Source organism: Pleurodeles waltl, chromosome 4_1 (genome assembly GCF_031143425.1).
Source record: "Pleurodeles waltl isolate 20211129_DDA chromosome 4_1, aPleWal1.hap1.20221129, whole genome shotgun sequence".
NCBI classification, from domain to species: domain Eukaryota; kingdom Metazoa; phylum Chordata; class Amphibia; order Caudata; family Salamandridae; genus Pleurodeles; species Pleurodeles waltl.
Window position 1 is genome coordinate 776463686 of NC_090442.1, and position 20007 is coordinate 776483692.

Below are 20007 nucleotides of genomic sequence, written 5' to 3' on the forward strand. Positions count from 1 at the left end.
ATTTAAACTTTTGCAGCTTTCGTGAAGGAAAGTTTCATTTTTATTAAGGACTCTGAGGCGAGGAGTAGCTCTCAATTTTCTTTATTTTAGCTCAGCATCTCTTACTGAAAAAAATATGAACCATAACAACAAAAGTCTATTTTTCCCATAAGTCCAAGTAAAACATTCTACATTCCACATTCCACCAACCACGATGATCTGTCCACATAACATGCTCAAGGCACATCAGTTTCTCCATCTTCGAGCGATGAATGCCACAACCAAATCCTAATCAACTAGTACCTCATTTTTGTTCATCCAATAAAAAGCAGAAAAACACATTATTCGATACATTTACCATATCAAAACCTCATGAAATTCAGAACTATAACATTCAAGAGAAATAAAGCAAGTGAGAAGTCATAGGCAGTATCAACAACATGTGTAATAGCGATGTAAAGCTGTACAACATATCGTAACTATTAACCATGAATATATACATTCACAAAACCAAAATACTTATCCCATTCGAAAGAATGCCTCTGTTAATGTGATCTTTAGACGGGCTAGCCCTCCCTTCCAAGTCCTTAAAGAACTGGAACTTTCCTTCACAATAGCTAGGAAATTTAAAATTCTATGACACAACCGGAGGCTCAGATTATGCTTGTACAAAGCATACTGACTACCAATGATGCCGCCCCAAACACTGGTTTAAAGTATAATCTTTTGAATCCGAGTCTGAGGACCAATCAGTCACCCTGAGGATGTCTTCCAAGCGACCTTCAATTGCAAATACTTTAGAAGCCATGGCCCCTTGACTGTATGAGCCCCAAAGACAGAGGTACCAATTCTGGCCTCTGACATAACTCATCTGTTGGAAAATGGGTTATTGGTAGGGCAGGTAGGTACCTACACCTAGCAACAAGCCACTAACCTCCACATAGGTACAGTTAGGTCTCAGTAAATTAATCCCAGCTCAACCCTTGGTAGCTTGGCAACGAGCGTCAAGGCTTAACTTAGGAGACAAAGTGTAAAGCATTCAAATATCACAAAACAGTAATTAAATAAAACACAGGAAACAGTTTAAAAATCCAAAACCAATTTATAGAAATAGTTTATATTTTTATCTTTAAAATTACACAAAAACGATTAAAATCGGTTCAGGGGAACCGGAGATATGAATTTTTAAAGAATTATTACTTTTCTAGCGCTTAGAAACAAAAAGCGCCAATCGGGTCATCTGGTTGCACCTCGACCGGGGCAAAGTCAAACTTTCAGGCCGACCGCGATGGAGCCCTGCTCGGCTACAGGTCGCGGGAGGCCTCGGTTAAAAAGTTACCTTCTGACTTAGAGTTTATTTTGAAGATTTTTCTTCAGCGGGACGAACCTGCCAGTCGAATCCGACCTCCTGGAGCCCTTGTCCGGATACGCGATGTGGGTTTCCTCGGTGGAGACTTTTACCTTCGGACTTAGTCGTTTTTTCGAGATGAAAATCCTTCGACCGGGGTAAACCTGGATCTTGATCCGACGTCCATGGAGCCCTTCTCAGATACGATGGCTGGGAGGTCCCGGTCAACTTTTTACGTTCGGACTTAGTCTCTTTTTTGGATGTTTTTCTTTACCGGGACGAACCACGAAGTCAGGCCGGGTCGCGGTTGAGGCAAGCCGGCTAGAATTTCCGCGGCGGGTCGGTTCCTCTCTGGAGCTTTTTTCCAAAAATTCTCAAATCTTTTCCAAACTTCTGGGGCTTCACCTAGATGTTCTTTTAAGGTTCTTTTGGGGTCCACAGCTCACCCCAAGGGTCCAGAAGTTCTGTGATGGTCCTTGGGGGGTGTGGACTTCAACTCCCAGAATGCACCTGGCGCAAACTCCTTGTTGGCCACTGGACAGTGGTCAGCTGGTCGCTTTCTTCAAGAGTTGGTGCAGGGGACTCTGGTTTAGCAATTTTTCACCTGTAGCAAACAGGGAGTCCCTCCTTGAACCAGTTGAAGCCAGGCAAAGTCCTTCTTGTGGTGAAGCCCAAGTGTGCAGCTGGTGCAGTCCTTCTGAGTGCAGGTTCCAGGTGCAGGCCAGGGGTCCAGCAGGGCAGTCCTTCTTCTCCTTAAGTTCTTTTCTTGTTGAATTCTGGAGGGGATCTCAGGTGTGGGTGCAGGTCTGCCAGTTTTATCCTTGCTCCTGGGTGAAAAGCAGGGGGGCCCTGGTTCTCCAATCAGGGACAGGGTCGTCCCCCTGTGATGACCACTTCCTGGGAAGTGTGGCAAAAATCCATCCCAGAAGGCAACAGTCTCTAAAAATCCAACATGGATGAATCTGATTTTTGGAGGTTACATCTGGCTGAGCCCACCCACTGGTGTGGCTAAAAATCATAAACACACCCCTCTCCTGCCCTCTCCTAATCTAATCAAGGGGGCACCTAGCTGTCTGGGGTTGCAGGATGTGGGGGTGTTGCTGGGTGCTGCAAATGTCCTTCTCTGCCTTTGAAGACCAGTTTGGCAGCCCTCCCCCTTCCTGCCTCACCATCTGCTGAGGGGAGATTCTCTCCCCCAAGCACATTCCTTTGTGTGAAGTCTGGCCACTTCACACCTCATCAAGGCAGCCTGGCAGAAGCTGCTGCAGGCTGGCCAATCAGAGCACAGCAGCAAAAACAATGCAGAGCTGAAATTGGCAACTTTTTAGGTAAAGTCTAAACTTTTTACCTGGACAAGTTATATTAAATCCAACAACTGGAAGTTGTGGGATTTATTACAACAATCAATTTGATACCAAATTCTTGGTATGTAACATTTAAGGAGACTTTAAAATTTAAAATAAAGTCTGCCCATTCTAGCCTATGAAGCCATTTACTTCAATGAGGGAAAAACGAATTTGGCTGTTTTTACCTCACCAGGGCTTATAAATCTATTTTTATAAAGTCCCTGCTTATAGTTACATGGCACCCAGCCCTAGGGGCACATAGGGCACACCTTAGGGGTGACTTATATGTAAAAATAAGGTAGTTTAAGACTTTGGAAGTACCTTTAATTCCAAAGTCGAATTTGCATATAACTTTAATTTAAAAGCAGCCAGCAAGGCAGGCTTGCTTTTAAAATGACACTGGGCACCTCAGCAATGCACCTAGGTGTGCACCACCTATGCTGTGGTCCCTAAACCTACATGCCCTACCATATACTAGGGACTTATAGGTAGGTTAACTTAGCCAATTATAATTAGCCTAATTTGCATATCCATTTTACACAGAGCACAGGCCCTGGGACTGGTTAGCAGTACCCAGGGCACCTTTAAAGTCAGGAAAACACCAGCAAAAAGTGGAAAATGGGGGCAAAAAGTTATGGGGCCTCTGCAATCAGCCCTGTTTTCTCACATCATCACACTCACCTTGCAATCGTGGGAGAAGACACCACTTTGAACGGTTTCTTCAGGGAAATGAGCATCTGACCTGTGCCCGCAGGTCTGAACTCTTCAGTCATTGTTTTGTATGCTCTAACACATCTCACCACACATAGCTCTTGAAGATCCGGAAAAGCTGGATAATGTCAAACACTGGTCTTGGTGGCTCAAGACACCATGAACGTTACTCCTTCAGGGTAGAAAATTCTGGCGAAAATATCCAATGCTCTCTCATCAGACATTTGTTTACAGGAAATTAGGCACAAAAGCATTGCCAGTTTACCTGTTAATTCCTTCTGAGACAAGTAACTATTGTTGTGGCTTGATTCCAACTTGCGAAGCACTACACTGACATCCCACAGATGCAAGTACTTACACTGTGGGGGCCTAGACAGTAGGTCTTCCCACAGGAGATGACAAACCGGAATCCCAGTGAGATCATGGCCAGCTGAAATTGGTGACCTGATGGTGTTGATAGTGCGGTAAACCAGCATTTTAGCTGACAGTTCTGAAAGAAAATTCAAAATATGAACTACATCTGCTCCCACAGGATCCAGAATCCATCTCAGACATCAACTGGACCATCTTCTCCAAGCACAGCCATACTGTTTCTTGGTCGATTCTGCCCATGCCTCATGAACGATTTTCAAAGCTTGTTCTGATAAGCCTGGAATGCCCTAATGTCTCCTGTAATCTGCCACGCCATCAGTCGGAGTGAGCCGGACATCAACAGTGGATGGAAGAGGCCGTAGACATCCGTAAGAATGTTCTGTGTCAGGGGAAGAAGGATTGGAGAATCCATAGAAAGTTATAGAAGAACTGGAAACCAGATTTGCAATCTTCAAACAGGTGTCACCAGGATCAACAAGGTAATCTGCAGAAGAACTTGTGCTGTCAACCTGTCTATCATCAAGAAGGGGGGAGGGAACATACCCATGAACCTGGGTCCAGTCCTGCATGAAGGTGTCTGTGACCAGAGCCATTGGGTCTGGCCTCCAGCTAAAGATCAGAGATAGTGGGGGATCGAGGTGGGAAGCAAAAAGGTCCACTTGGCAAGGGCCCCATCTATACATGAGCCTGGGAAAGATTTTCACCTGTATTGAAGTATCTGAATTTCCAATCCACTATCCGGATGAACTTGTCCAGGAAGTACTCTGCTGTGACAGAGATCTTGCGGTCGATGCATTAGTGCCAGAAGCCCTTGGTGAGTTCTGCCAGAGATTTTGATCTTGTTCACCCTGGATGTTGATGTTCCATTACTACAGAGATATTATCCATCTCTAGCAGGAGCAAGAGATCACCACAAAGGATCCAGCAAGTAATTCTAAGCGGCTGACATGTAGTCTGATTTCCTGCACCAATCAAGGGCCATTGGTGGTTACCTCACCGCAGTGCATCTCCCAGCCTGACAAACTTGTGTCTGACTCAAGAGCTATGTCTGATGCAGAATCGAAGATGGCTCTGCCGTTTCAAGCCAGAATATAGTCCATCCACCATTGAAGCTCTGGCCTGGCTTCATCTGACAACTGGATCTTCAACATGTTCGAGAGGCTTTGATGAGATGCTTTCAGACACTGAAGGGCGTGGTAATGCAAAGAGCCTGGAAAAATCCCCTTAATCAAGGATGGTAGTAGCCCCACAATTCTGGCCAGACATTATTTGAGTGAAATTATTTTCTTCATCAACCCCCATTGCAGTTCCTTTTGGATTACAGAAATCTTCCTGTGAAGAAGGTTGAACGTCTGCTGAACCTTGTCGATGAGGAACCCCAGAAAGCAGATTGACTTTGATTGAGTATAGTGACACTTCTGCTCATTGATAATGAAATTAAGGTATGAAAGGAGAGAACGGACCATCTATAGATGCTCCATGATGCTACATGATGCGACTTGGGTCCTGGGGTAGCAAGAAGAACATCATCCAGAGGTAGCAGCAGAATTTTATCAAGGTAAACCAACAAATAAACTCCCCTGGAGTGCAGCCATTCCACAACCGGTTTCAGCACCTTGGTGAAGCACCAACGGGAGGAAGATAGGCTGTAAGGAAGGGCCTTCCTTGCAGCTCATGTGGGCTGCACTTGGCTGGCCCACATGAGCTGTAGGAACATGCAATGAGGTGGAAAGATAGGGATCGTGAAGAAGGCATCTTTGAAAGTCTTGTAGAAGTTAGAGGCCTTCCATCTTGAAATGGTGGTAAACAACGCAGCTGTTGAACTCTCGTAGATTGATCATGGGATGCATGCCCTTGTTCTTCATCTTGACTAACAGAAAGTGCTGAGAAGTCCATGACAGAGGGAACAAAAGCTCCTTTTTGTTAGAGACAGTCAACCTCCTGAGTAATCAGAAGGTTGTCCTCCTCCCAAAAAAACCAAAGGTCTTGGTCTGTGTGTCTGAATCGGGGTGGCTTAAAAATCTATGTGGAAACCTGAAATCATTTGTAATACCCAAGCATTTTGCACAATTTACCTCCATTTGGCTGAAAAGAGCCCCACCACCCTCCTACCTTTGGAAGGGATGAAGAGATACTCCTTACCTGATGTTCCACTTGAGCATTGGCTGTGCTGAGGAAAGATCCTTTTCCCACATGTCCTCAGCCACCATCTCTCATCAGGAAGAAGCCTCTGCAGCATTGTAGGTCATGTAACTGATGCTGGAACTTTTGGGAGGCTGGGAAAAAAAGGGCAGCTGAAGAGCACCCCCTGCCTCTGTAGGCCCAATCAATATACGCTTGCAGACTACTGAGCCTTATCCAACAAAGGTGGCAACAAATTTATTCAACTGTTTCACAAACGGATCTCTGATGAGACCAATATCTGCCACTGCACCTGACTCAGTGATAGCCAGTACCCTCAAATTGAGGTCTAGCTTGATGAGCAGGGAATGTCATCTTTCTGTGGAAAGGGTGGAATTGGCGTTGCCCAAGAAACCTAGGGCAAGATGTATGAAGGAGTTTTGCCAGTTGTAAATGACACATCTGTCCATTTGCATCCAGTAAAAGTCTTCTGGCCATGTACCATCCCTATTTTGCAAGTCTGTAACTTGTTACGACTCACAAAATAGGGATTGCGAGTCACTAACAGGAAGGGGCTTGCCAAGGCTATCCCTTCCTAATAGCGAACAGGAGGGCCATGAAAGAATGTTTTGCGACCAGAAATGCAGGCGCAAAACATTCTCAGTCATCACGTAACCCATTTGCAAAGGGGAAGGGGTCCTCAAAGGATCCTTTCCCCTTTGCGAATGGGAGTGCAAACATTTTTAAAGAGCAGGTAGTAGTCCCACTGACCACTGCCTATTCATCCAAAATGAGAGAGAACTTTTCAGTTTTCTTTTTGTAATGCATCCTGTTTTCCTCAAAGGAAAACGGGCTACATCACAAAAAAAAGACTGCTTTATTTAAAAGAAAACCCAAACATGGTGGTCTGCTGCCCCCAGTAGGCCACAGTGCCTGTGATTATTCATATTCACAAATGGGTCGCAAATTGCAACCTTCCTCATGAATATTAATGAGGAAGGTCTCTCGCAACCCATTTGGGAATTGCAAACAGTGTCAAACACACTGTACAACAACCCAGTCTGCGATTTCCTAGTAGCGAAGCTTTACGATTCGATATTAGGAAATCACAAACCACTTTTTACATACATCTGGCCCATAGGTCCCTTTGTACCCAGCCGACTAGGATTTCAGAGGAAATAAGATTGCCATTATATTTAGCCTCCTCAGCCATATCCAAGATCTTGGTTAGAGGACTGAACACATCCAGCAACTTGTCGGGGAAATTTTGCCAGGAACGGTCTATCCCCTTTTTAGGGACTCTGATCAATTTTGCAATGAACATGAGCATTTTCTTATTGATTTCAAGCGTCAGAGCAACCTTGCCATCGAATCCAGGGAGGCAGCCCCTCAACTATCTGTCCCTCAGTTTCCGTATGCGACTGGCCACATACCAGGCTACTCTGTCTCCCGGAACCCAGTCCCTGACCTTGGGTGATAAATATCCTCTGGGTCGTGCATGCACTGATCTGTGATAACGAAGTCCTGTTAGAACAAACTAAGGCAAATATCAGTAAGCAACCTTAAATCCCTAATAAATACAATCAATAACAACACACAGTAATACAATCAATAAACCTTACAATAGTGTGCACAAGGAAAAGCACTTATCTGGCTGGTTAGCAGGAAGGAAGAGAAGTGCTGTTCCTTAAGCACGGTGTTTTATGTTGGCAGATTGTCGTGACCGGTGGATTGAAATTGTTCTACTTGGACTCATGCAAAATGTGGTCCTTTGTTGTTATGGTTAATTTTGTTTTCAGTAAGGGCTGCTGAGCTAATATTAAAAAAGATTGAGAGCATAGTCTGAGCCTCCGGTCCCGGCATTGAATCCAAGATTTATAGATGCATCTACAACTTATAGCAACATTAGTAGTCACAAAATTAATTGTCCAACATTGGAAGGATATAACTCCACAAATTAATCGGAAATGTCAAGATAAGAAGCATATTGCAATTCATATTCAGAAATTGGTTCACATGCACCATGAAAAGGAACAAATGACTGAACTTTGGGGTTGATGGGATAGATTTTTTCATTATGGATTATGATTTGTTTGGCAAACTGGAAAGGAACGCCTAGTAGAATGTTACAGTAAGGATTTTGATATAGTTTATTAGAACATACTACTTAGATAATGTAGGTACTTTTGTTAAGATATGTAGTAATTTTACTGGCTCCGGAGAATATCGAATATTGATTGTGAACCTTTGAAGTTAAATAAATATAGAGGTTTTAACTATGAGCAGCACATATTATATAGTTTTAAAAAGTTATGTCATAGAAGCACTACAGATGAGAAGTCGTTAATTTCCGTACATATAAGAGTATTTAAAAGCTGTATTATGAAGTTATGGAAAAGTCATTATAAAATTACAATTATTATTATTATTGAAACTTTGGTATTCTGAACCAAATGACTCAGTATAAAAAAAGAAGGTGCATGCTCAGATCTCTGGTAACATCAATTTATTAGCCATACTGCTCTGGGCAACCACAATTTTCCCAGTGTCTCTGGACCTGGAATTTTCAGGTCCTCTAAATCTGGACTCTATAATTATGGGATCGGAGACACTGGACCTGAAGCCAGCTACAGAGTTGTTGGGGCTGCAGGCAGATGATGTGCCCGGCTCCACCCACCTGCATCCTTCAGCATGGGGAGAGCAGAAGCTCCTCCAACTGAAGGAAAAATAATCCTTCCCTCATAAAGCCTCTTATCCCCTGCATACCCTCGTAGGTGACAAAAGAAAAAGCCCACATAACATTTACCACGTGCTCCAAGCAGGTAGTAAATGTTTCCAGGTCTGGGCCTGGTATTTCCCACGGAGAGAGAAAAGAATATGGAATTCAACCTTGTATAATGGGTAAGCATGTTATTCCCCATTCTGTACAAAATAACTGGTAATCCCTGTTATCTCAAAGGGCACTACCACACACTAGCGTTAATTCTAACAACAGTATCTCCTGTGAAGAAAACAGGGAACTTGTAATGAGGCCCCTAGAATAGGATGACCAGAATTTTAAAGTAAAAAACTGGGACATTTCACAAAAATAGAAGAAGAACTACAGTTACTTCAACTGGCGCACAGAATGACAGCGCTCGTCAGCTTAGAACTACAGAAGAGGCACTAAGAATATAAACAAAATGCAATGTTTAAAGCCAGTATCATGCCAGTTAATTACATTGCTTTCTTATAACAGCTGCTAAATATCCCTGCTTTGGAAAACATAAAACGCACCTCCCATGGCTTTTAGTTGATCCTCTTTTAAAACCAGGGTATGAGCTATATTTCCCGAAAACTGCCAGGACAGCTGTTGGAAAACCAGGACTGTCCCCACAAATCTGGGATGCCTGGTCACCAAATATAAGAAGCAACTTTAGAGGCCCACCAAGATAACATGAAGAATTCAACCAGAACAGAATGATGGCAGATATGGATGTAATAACAATTATATTCAGACTTTAACTCTGGCCCTCATCACAAGTTGCCCGAGCACTGTCACCAGGGGGTAAACTGCTTTGAGCAACTATCAGTTGCCCAATGTTTCTGAACCAGAAACCCAGACCGCAAACAATAGACAGGGGTTTCCCAAGAGCAGATGACCCTTTGATATCTACTGCACTACAAAGGTAATGAGGTGGACATCACGGGCCAAGCACAGTATTCAAGTGGTTCAGAGACCACGTGTACTGTAAGTGCTTGCCAACAAATATAAACAAACATTTCTAGTGGCACAAAAAGTAAGCATTGGGAAAGGAAACGTGGGTCAGGGTAAAGTGGAGGTAGGTGGTGGGGAACATTATGAGCAACAAATAGGAGAGGTAGAAGGGAGACAGCAGAAGTAGATAAATAGGTCTAACTTTATAAAGTAGTCCTTTATGGACTTAAATGTAGGTAATGCACTTAGAGGCTGAGAATAAAACTCAACAGCCAACAACATCATAAATATATGTAAATATACAAGAGATACTGTAAGAAGTCATGGGACAATTGTTACCATCGGATATGGTTACCCTAGTCCTTAGGAGCTAATAGGGTCACTCTGTGTGGTTTACACACTGTGTTAGGAAAATGGGCATAGCTAGTTTTTTCATGGTGAGTTATAAGTGCTTAATGACTCTATCATGTTCCTGGAACTGTGGGGTATATGATCCTGCAGGGCACATAAGCTTTATATAACACTGGATGTGGGACTACTATTGTGTTGAAAGGATAATGAATTCATCTGCTACATACTTTACTAGTTTCTGTTTGCACATACACACAGATTGATGGGTGTTAAATGGCTGTATTCCTGGCACTATATTTTCATGGTTCCTGTAAAGAAATGGCAAATATTTATTTTGCACATGACGGGGTTTGAGCATTAAAGTTCTGCTAACTACATTTGTCCCTATGTTCCAATGTTTTCTGTTAGGAAAATGGGAATACCTATTTTTTACATAGGGAATATGGCTGTAAAATGGTTGTTACATATCCCAGGGGCAGTGTTTTACTCTAGGAAAACTGGTTATAACAATTTTCTACATGGGGCTGATGGGTTTTAGATGGCTGTTTCATATACTCGGTGCTGTATGTTTATGATTTCTGTAAGGAAACAATAATCAACTACTTTACACCTGGGGAATATGGGTTTTAAAGGATTGTTAAATACATTGAGTATTATATTCTAATGCTTCTTGTTGGGAAAACTAGAATTGGTAATTTTTACATGGGTGATTATGGGTAGTACATAATTGTTAGATACCCAGGCATGGTGTTTTAGTTACTCTTTGAGCAATATTTGGCACAGCAAAGGGGATTGCAGACTTTACATGACTGTTGAATGCATTTTGTGGCTAATGTTTCTTTAACCTGACACTGTATTTTCATGATTCCTGAAAGCAAATAGTAATTAGCTATTTTACACATGGGGGATCATCACCTTGAAAGGTCTGCTAAATATATTTGTCACTATGTCCCAATATTTCCTGCTGGGAAAATGGAACTAGCCAATGTGTACATTAGGAATAATAGTTGGTAAGTGGCTATTTGATAGCCTGAGCAGGTGTTTTATTTATTTTGCTTGGGATAATTGGCACATCAATTTTTGATTTAAGGGATGATGTGTTGTAAAATGACTGTTTCGTGTACCTTGTACTGTACTTTCATGATTCTTGTAAGGACATTATATTATGTATTTCCTGTTTAAGGCACTGAGGGTGTTAGAAAGATTTTTGTATACCACTTCAACTGTAGTCTAATGGCTCGTTTTAGCAAGATGGGAATAGCTAACTTTTACACGGGGAATTATCAGTGGTAAATGGCTGTTACATATTCTGATCACAGCGTTTTACTTATTCCTCTTTGGATAACAGGCCATTGTGATTTTCTACACGGAGGTTGTTCATAGGTGTTAAACTGATATTACATTTATTTTGTGCTGTATTAGCATTGCTCCTGTAAGGAAATTATAACTTGTTGTTTTATACAAGTGAGGTTACTGGCTTTAAAAGGCTCTTGAATACTTTTGCAACTATGTTCTAATGTTTCCTGTTGGTAAAAAGGGAATAGTTTATTTTCATATTGGGGATTATGGATTATAAATGGCAGTTACATTTCCCGGTTCTATTGCTATTTTTTTTCTTGTTTGGCATAGTAGGTATACCAATTTTCTACATTGTGTATGATGGGTGTTAAACAACTGTTGCTTTAATCTGGCACTGTATTTTTATGGTTCTTAAAAGTAAACAGTAAGTAGCTATTTTACAAATGGAGTATTATAGTCTTGAAATGTCTGTTAAATATATATTTGCCATTATCTTCCATTTCCCTTTGTGAAAAAGGAAATAGCTATTTTTGACATGGTTGATTATGTGTGGTAAATTACTTTTACTTATTCGTCTTTGGACAGTAGTGAATAGTGATTTTCTACACGGATGATGATGAGCAGTAAAAGGATTCTGCATATATCTAACACTGTATTTTCAGGATTCCTTTAATGAAACAATAATCTATTTTACACACGAAGGCTTATGCGCTTTAAAGGGATGATAAATACAATGGCTACTATGTTCAAATGTTTCTATGTTAAATTTTGGGAGAATTGCAATGAATAATTTTTTACAGGCATTATGTGGGTAAATGGGTGTTAGAAATCTTGAGCCTCCTGTTTTTTATTACTCCTTGGATAAAAGGCACAACGATTTTCTACATGGGGAATGATGGGTGTTGAATTGCTGATGCGTATACTGGGCACTGTATTTTCCATATTCCTGTAAGAAAACAGAAAGTAACTATTTTTACTAATGGGATTATGAGCTTTAAAGTAATTTTAATGCATTTCTAGCTGTTTTTTAATGCTTGGGGGATTATGGGTAGTAAAGTTTTTTACTTTTTCCTCTTGGCAAAGTATGCATAGCAATTTTCTACATGGGCGACAATTGGTGTTAAATGACTAGTGCATGCACCTGGCACTGAATTTCATGATTTCTATCAGAAAATGAAATGATAATAGATAATTACTGTTTAAGACAGTTATGTGTGTGACAGGACTGTGAAATACCATTTCCGCTGTTTTATAATTTTTACATGGTGCACTATGGCTGGCAAATAGCTTCTATATATCCCATGTGGTGCTTTACCTATTCATGTTGAATGATGAGCAAAGTGTTTTTCAACATAGGGGACAATGGGTGTTAATCAGTTGAACATATATGTGAAATTGTACAGAAACATTCATTAGTTATTCCTCACATAGGGGGCTATGGGCTTTAAAGGACTGTTAAACACATTTGCCACTATGTTCTAATGTTTCCTGTTGGGAAAATGGGAATACCTAATGTTTAGAAAGGGGATACAGCTGTCAAATGCATGATATGTATCAGGGGAATGGTGTTTTATTTATTCTTCTTGAGATAATGGGCAAAGTGATTTCCTACATTGGGGATGATGGGTGTTAAATGCACACTGGACATATTTGGTACAATACTTTACTCGTTTTTGTTAGGGAAATATTTTCTGTTTGGAAAGTTTTGTGTTTTCATTGGACACTGAATATATATATACAGTACTTTATTCTACTAATTTCAGTTAGAAAAAGTGACATATAAAATATAAAAGAGGCTTATTGTGTGTTCATTTCTACAGTACTTCATGACCCTGACAGGGTAATACAATGCTGCAATTTGCATGACGTTCATGGATATACCTTTGTTAATTGTTTACAAGATGTGGGTTGTATGTTGGCCTAAATGGGAAAGGATACGAACATCATCTCCAATATGTTGCGACTCTAATATTATGGTAACACCGAGATGGGTATATGAGTATAAGCATATACAGAAGCCAAAGCTCTATGTTGAGTGTTTCATTTTTTACATTTTAACAATAATATTGATGTTTAAAATGTTGCATATTGTTATTTTGTGAAATATTTATTTTAGTCATACAAATGTAGTTAATGATTTTACAGTATTATATTTTTGCATAAATGTTTTTTGGGGTATAGGATTTATTTGTAAATTTGGATCACAGTGTATTTAAAACATATGTTATTTAATGATAATTGTTTTTTTTACATGTCATTGTATTATTTGTTAATTATATATGTGCTTTATTATTTTTAATGAGCATTTAAAAAAAAAAAAAATCTGTTTGGGGTGTTAGTGGGAATTGGGTGAGTGATGTTGTACATTAGATATATTTTTTTAATTGATTGAATTATTATCTGATTTATGTCATTAACTTTGATAAATTATTGATTTTTGTGGTATTTTCTTAGTATTGTGTGGGTTTTAGTTACATAGGGCCAGATGTAGCAAAGGTTTTTACCCATTCTGTGTCTATGGGAAAAAGTGTTCGTACATCTGGCCCATAGTACTTTATAGGAAAAGTATGTTAACTCACGTTAAATGTTCATGTTTTTACAAATTGATAAATATATCTGTTGGGTTTAAATTTGGATTGCTTTCAAGTACTAATGCAAAACTTTTGCAAAAGTACAAGTAATTATGCAAAATGCAAAACTATCATATCATGCTCTTTTAGTGAATTCCTGCCTTAATTTGTGGTGCAAGGATGGATTTAAACTAAGCAGAGTGAACAACAGCTACTCACATTCTGTTATTTTGGTGCCTTTATCATAACTTTTTACTGTAAATGGCACACTTTACAGTACATTTTTACCACGAATGCCGCATAATTATGCAAAGAGGCATGATGGCATAATTATGGAAATTTCACATATTAAGCAGAATGCAAAATTGCCAAAAATTATGTGAATCATGCCAGAGTAATTTAAATTTTGCCCAGGCCTACTTTTAAAAAATATACTCTTTATTGAAATTTGTGAGGACAGTCATCATAGATGCCCAAGCCTACTTATCCCCAAAATCAAAATATATGTGTGCAAATGTAGAATTGTAATTAATAAATTATATTCTAGAATTTTTATTTTCATTTTCTTTTGATGTTATTTTTTATGCTTCATGAATTTAATAAAGTATGCGGAAAATAGCAGAAATTCCTAAATAAATTATTATTGAAATTGAGTACAGGGCCTGCATGGTTGTTGAGAATGTGATGGGAGATAGGTTTATGCTTTAACTTTTTCCTTATGTTTTTTCAATTTAATTTATTTCTTGTACTTGTATATTATTGCACATATAATAACCATTTTTTGTAAAGATAAGTAGCTGTAGTTGTTTTACATTTATGTTTTCTAAAATGTAAAATAATCATTTTTATTTGAAAGTTGATTTTGGAAAATTACAGCCATACCTAAAATTTGTATTTGTGTTCAGCAAGTAGTGTATTTTTTAATGATTACTCTATAATTAAATTTAATTAGTAATATTTTGATAAGTATTTAACACATGTAGGACCTTTAGTTTTGAAATAGATATTTTCTAATTCTATTATTTAGCTCAATATACTATATTTTTGTAGTTGATATATTCATATTAGTTATTAAGGATTTTTTTTCTCCATTTTATTTAAAGGCAATTACAGATTTGGAGGTCTGGTGACCCCAACAAGCCACCATACCTGTCCTCCAAAGTGAATGAGTCAGAAATTGTGGTTTACCTCATGAATATTAACGTGGTCAATTGGATTGTGACACGCTCTGAATCCAACTTTTCTGAACTGACTTATTTGTATATAGCTTGGTTCGGAAAATTATTTTCTGGTCACAAACTAGAACCAGTATTTTGCGAGCAGTAAATAGTGCATCTGTCCCTTACTATTTAACTATGTAAACTTTATATTTTGGCCATTAGGCTCCAATTGCTTTCACTTTGGCGTGTGCTCGGGTGACATGTCCCAGCCCTGAGCACCAATCCAAGCAGGAGAGATACCATTTGAAAAAAGGATAACTTTCCTTTTCAAAAGGTTCTTCTCACTAGTGGATCCTGCTTGAGGACCACTACAGGAGAAATCTCCAAGCAGGAATGCACCACTAGGCACCAGGAATTCATTTTAGGAAGGAAGTAGTGACCTAGGCAAGTGCTTCCCCCAAAAATAATCTGACAGCTACAAGGGTCAGAAAGCCTGCTAGGACACCAGGGAAAATATAATCAAAATAAGGGATGGGATACCCACCGAGTGGGCATAACCTCCCACCTCTACCAGCTACAGCAGTCTTTCTGCTTTGCCTGGGGAAGGATTGGAGGGGGAAGGATGACCAGTCTTAGCATCAAGCCAGACCCCACTCCTAAATCTCCAACAATCTTTCTTCCTCTGGGTCCTATAGCATCCTCATCCCTAAAGGAAGTGAGAAGAAATTTGGATTCTTTTAGGTGAAGATTTGACATATGGGGCATCAAAGAAAAGATAAATCCAAACTTTCTCTGACTTGCCATGTTGAATGGCTACACTATTCTGGCTCTGATTCAACCAGCAATCAGGTATCCTTACTCTGCATTTCTCAAATCAAGAGACGTAGCACGTTTTCTTACCCAGAATGTGCTGTGGATGTCGAAGTGGGGATTAAAAAACTATTTTCCCCATATTTAAAAAACTTGAGTACTTTCTTCCAATTGCCAAAGTCTTATCAGCCTTGTTTCCCATGATTCTGATTGTAACGCTGGCTCCCAAGTATGGGTGGGCCATACGCATGTCACTAGAATGGAACAAAACCTCATTGAAACCACATTGTCTTCTTTTTGACTGATTCTTGTCACATACAATAGGTCTAGCCACACAAGTGGGGAACCTTTTTATTGGTAGAAATGTTTGAATGCTGTGTAGTAGGAATTTTGTGGATCCCCACAGATTCTGGAAAATCCTTCGGAAATGTGAGGAAAATGCATGATTTTAATCAAAGTGTGTCATTTGCAGGACATTCTGGGTAAGAAAATGTAGTAGTATCCATTCAATTCACACCACACTAAGGGGGTCATTTAACCCTGGCGGTCCAAGACCGCCAGGGCTAAAATGACGGGGGCACCGCCAACAGGCTGGCGGTGCCCCGCTGGGCATTCTGACCGCGGCGGTTCGGCCGCGGTCAGAAGTGGAAAACCGGCGGTCTCCCGCCAGTTTTCCGCTGCCCAAATGAATCCTCCATGGCGGCGCAGCAAGCTGCGCCGCCATGGAGGATTCTGACACCCCATACCGCCATCCTGTTCCTGGCGGTTCTCCCGCCAGGAACAGGATGGCGGTATGGGGTGTCGCGGGGCCCCTGGGGGCCCCTGCAGTGCCCATGCCAATGGCATGGGCACTGCAGGGGCCCCCGTAAGAGGGCCCCAAAAAGAATTTCAGTGTTTGCTTTGCAGACACTGAAATTCGCGACGGGTGCAACTGCACCCGTCGCACCTTCCCACTCCGCCGGCTCAATTCTGAGCCGGCGTCCTCGTGGGAAGGTAATTTTACACTGGGCTGGCGGGCGGCCTTTTGGCGGTAGCCCGCCAGCCCAGTGTAAAACACAGAATAGCCGCAGCGGTCTTCTGACCGCGGTGCGGTATTCTGGAGGGGGGAAGTCTGGCGGGCGGCCTCCGCCGCCCGCCAGACTTAGAATCACCCCCCAAATGTCCCTGGAGGGCCAGGTTTTAGAAATGTCGGGTGTGGCAGCCAAGCCCAGGCTCAAATACTGTAGCTACACAAGTGGCCAGAACTGGTCAATTTTGAAGGTGAAATCTTCATGTCTCCACATTGTACTTTGGGGGGTTTCTTCTCACAAGTCGTAGCTCCAGCCACAAAAGTGGGGTACCATTTTGATCAGAAGCATGGGAACACAGAATAGTAGAACATGTGTTCCAAATGCCCTCTGACTCACATGAAAGTATGGGTAACCCTAAATTCAGAGTTGGGCAAATAACCACTATTCCTAAACTCACTGGGGTTATTACAACGTGTACTCTGTACTATATTTAGGAGAACCATAATAGTACTACTTATGTACTACAAAATGTTGTTCAATAATTTACAGGGACATAGGAGTGGTTGGAAAACAGAGCATAGCTACTAGAAGGTGGACTGGTTTAGGGAGCAGTAAGGAGGGACTTAAGGACAGTTAAGGAGAGATTTAGGAATGGATACACACCCACCCGTAAAAGAGTTAGGCCACTGCTATTCATAAACTGGATTCCTATAGTTACTACTGCCAAAAAGGAGGACCCCATATTGTCGTAAATGTACTCTAGCTCAGACACACAGTAAGTCCAGCACCAAACATGATTTGTTTGCTGAGGGAAGATTTTTTTAAGTAAATATAGAAACATTGTGATGGGGCGAGTGGAGGAGCAGACGCTGGATGTGAAGGTCAGGGGTTATGCAGAGAAATTATTTGGTTATTTGGCAGAAAGTTTGGATTTAAAATAGATGATTCTGTGAAAAAGCACATAAGTAAAAGGGGAACTACTAGAAATGTGAGGAAGGATGAAATGTATTGGTCAGTGGAGGAAGTTGCGCCTGTGATAGGTGGCTCTAGTGTGGTTGACCAGAAGAAAACACAGAAGAGGAAGCACATTTAGGTGCATAAGAATGCTAAAAGTTCTGTTCATAAGGATCCAGAGTTGAGGAAAAAAATAAAGGCCACCACTGAGGTTTAGAGATGTTGAAACATGTTTGGGACGGTAAAGACACAACTTCGCAACATGGGACTGAGATATGCACCACTTTTTCCTGCTAAGCTTTGGGTTGTTGACGCTGACATGACAATTTTTTTCTCCACTCCGGAGGAAGCTTGGGAGTGGCTCGTTGTAAGGGAAAACAGAACCCAGTGATATCATCAGGGGATGGTGCTTCACTATCGTCCGAGGGAGGATCCAAGCACATGAGATGTCACGGCTGGCTGCACTCTCGCCCCTCCAAGAAGCAGGCAACAAGAGAGAAAGTGCTAGTGGTGACGGAGGTCTTTCTCCACTGTGCCAACAGGTTTCATGTTTTCACCCCCAATACTGACCAAGACTCAATACCAGACACCCTTAGCTCTACACCATCAGAGAGAGAGTCCACGACTGGGTTGGTAAGTTCATTCCAGGCAGCGTCTCCAGCCCCAGAACATGTTATTTGTGAAAGATTACAGAGCTATGGGCTGTTATGGGAGACAGGTGAGGAGATGTAAGAAATACAAAGGTCACCGGTCCCTGGTGCAACCATTGATGGGAGCTCCCCTGCTACAGGATATCCATGTATGGGCACAAAATCAGCAGCAGCACCCAGACCCCAATTCTGGACACATAACTTTGGGCCTTGCCCGCCAAAAAACTTCCATAAGGACTGCTTCACACTGTGAGCACTTGTTGATTATATAGTGCACTGTTGGAGGATTTTGTGGCATGATGCCTGTTAGCGTCCAAGCGAAGGGTGAGGGAGTTTTACCTTGTTTGCTTTTTGTTTGGGCTGAGCAGAACAATACTAAGGGTTTTAAATGTGGGGTGTATGTGCAGGAGGTGGGGGGCACCTTAGATGCTGAACCCTGGATATTTCATGCACAAATAGGGCAGTCTTTTACAATGTCCTGACCTGGAACATCAAAGGCATGGCAATACCAATGAGGCAACATAGGATATATGCTTCTCTTCGTCTTAGGCATATACATGTCACATGTCTTCAGGAGATACACCTGGTTGCCACATAATCAGAAAAAGTCACTAAACGGTGGAGCAGACGGGTATATGGTACAAATTATTTGGCCTACACCTGACGGATCATGATCTGGATTGCACCCAAAGTACACCCTGAGGCCAGATATGTATTGCTGGAAGGGACACTAGATGGTAGGCCCCTGTTGTTAATAGCAATAAACACGCACAACACACTACAGGGTGAATTTCTCCATGCAATGTCACCGGACCTGCTCCTGAATTCCCTATCACTGATCATTTGGAGTGGGGGGGATCTTAATTGTGTGCATGACTCAAATATGAACCGGTCCGTACCCCTACTCCCCGGGACACTAAGGGGGTCATTCCGAGCCAGGCGGAGACCGCCAGAAGACCGCACCGCGGTCAAATGACCGCAGCGGTCATTCTGACTTTCCCGCTGGGCGGGCGGGCGACCGCCAAAAGGCCGCCCGCCCGCCCAGCGGGAAATCCCCAGCAACGATGAAGCCGGCTCCGAATGCTGCAGTGGCACCCGTCGCGATTTTCAGTGTCTGCTAGGCAGACACTGAAAATCATTATGGGGCCTGTGGCATGGGCAGTGCAGGGGCCCCCAGGGGCCCCACGACACCCGTTCCCGCCATCCTGTTCCTGGCGGTTTTTACTGCCGCGTATCTTTGGAGAAGCGTATTTATTGGCACCGATGGATCTAACTCGGGGTACCTGGGCTATATTGCCCTCTGATATTGCTTGTTAGTTGTACTGAGAGGAGAGGAGCCGCATTTTATTTCGGGGTATGTGTGTGGCTCAGTGGTGTGCGTTATTTGCGTGTTGTTAATGTGTGCGTGTGTTCCTCACCAGGCCCCTATTGTTACTTATGCCGGTCACTGAGGGGAGGGGGGGTGAGTCCCAGCTCTACCATGTATTGTGCTCCGGGTTTTGGTTGCTTGATCTGGCACTAGAAGGGTGTCTGCCGATTCTATACTCTCCCATCATCTCCATCTGTGTCAAGGCGGCCTGTCATCGTTTTTGGCAACTAGTCGGGTAATCAGTGTTTCCCAAGTTTCCT